At 35.3% G+C, this 1,509-nt stretch overlaps 1 pseudogene; it reads right to left on the reverse strand.

Annotated features, from left to right (window-relative positions):
• Positions 1–296: 296 nt before the first annotated feature.
• On the reverse strand, positions 297–373 carry LOC123860558 (U4 spliceosomal RNA; annotated as a pseudogene).
• Between the last annotated feature and the right edge of the window lie 1,136 nt (positions 374–1,509).

The raw sequence follows: 1,509 nt of genomic DNA on the forward strand, positions 1-1,509 counted from the left end.
GATTAGATTCAGGTTAAAATTTTAGTCAAAGAACACTAAATAAGTAACGCCATATACTTATCATTAAATCCCACTAGGAGGCATATCAGTTTGTCTCGTCATTGGTGATACTAAGTTCGGTTCATGTAATATCAGTCAGATATCTCTATTAACAAAGAATACTCTTTGAAATTTATAAGTAATCTGAGGGTTGGTAGTTTGTGACTATCCTGTTCCTCAACACCACTTTAACTAATGGTATTAGTGTCTTTGCCTGATGATCTTTGCCTGAATCAGTTATTACATTGGTAGTTACAAAATGGTGATTTTCAATTAGCAATAATCGCGCCTCGGATAAACCTCATTGGCTACGATACTGCCACTGCGCAAAGCTAAAAATGGTGATTTTCTAACTCTATCATTACTTTCTCTCATTTATTAGCTGGCATTCTTCTGTAAAAGAGGTTTCTTCTTTACCTTTTCTTTTGGAGCATTGCTATGATTCATGAATTTTTTTTTTCTAACTCAGTATTTTATAATTCATTAGCATCATTATTCTTTTTCATAACCAAAATATCCCAATAATACCAGTGGGAATCCTTTCAAGATGGATACTGGGTCCTTTTTATATGTCCCCATCATTCTGTGAACACTTACTTTCTGGCACAATGATACAGTTTTTGGCTAAACTTGAGCTTTCCCTGCCCCAAACCTGGAATCAGCCATTTGCTAATGAGTCCTTCCTTTTATTAAGGAATAGTACTTGAAACCAAGTCTTGTGCTCATTATTACCGGATGATCATTAATTCTATGCCTTTTCAGTAGGTAGAGCTAGAAAATATATACATGTTTGTGTGTGCTTGTCTTCCCCCCCTTTTTTTCATATGCAAAGATAGCATGCTGTATCCTCTTTCACGCCTTGTTTTTTTTTTCACTTAATCATTCCATGTACATTTACAGAGCTCTTTCTCATTCTTTCTATAGTTGCACAGTATTCCATTGTGTAATTGCACCATAGTTTATGAACTGGTCTAGTACAGATAGGCTCTTAAGTTGTTCCAATAATTTTGTAGTACAAATAATGCCACTACGAATAACCCTGTAGAAATTTTGTTCTGTATTTGTGGAGGGATAAATCTTCAGTGTAAATTCTCTGAAGCAGGTTTACTTTTGTTAGACATTGCCAAATTCCCCTCCAGAGAGGTTGTACCATTTTGCATTCCCAACAACAATGTATAAACGTGCCTGTTTTCTCACAGGTTTACATCATTTTAATTTCTATTTCCATTTCTCAGAGCTGAGAAATGGTATCTCGGTGCAGTTTTGTGTTTCTCTTCTTATGGGTAAAGGTGAACACTTTCTCATGCTTTTAAGATCCTTTCTCTTTTTTTTTCTGTAAGTTGTCTGTTCGTGTCTTTTGACCACTTGCCAGTCAGGTGTTTGGTCTTTTTCCCCCTTTATTTTTAAGTTTTTTAGATATTTGGGAGATTATCCCTTCATCTGGGATACATGTATTGCCATATTTTCTCC

Source organism: Mirounga angustirostris, unplaced genomic scaffold (assembly GCF_029215605.1).
Source record: "Mirounga angustirostris isolate CCGP_5_RB_7025 unplaced genomic scaffold, mMirAng1.0.hap1 SCAF_4, whole genome shotgun sequence".
Lineage (NCBI taxonomy): Eukaryota > Metazoa > Chordata > Mammalia > Carnivora > Phocidae > Mirounga > Mirounga angustirostris.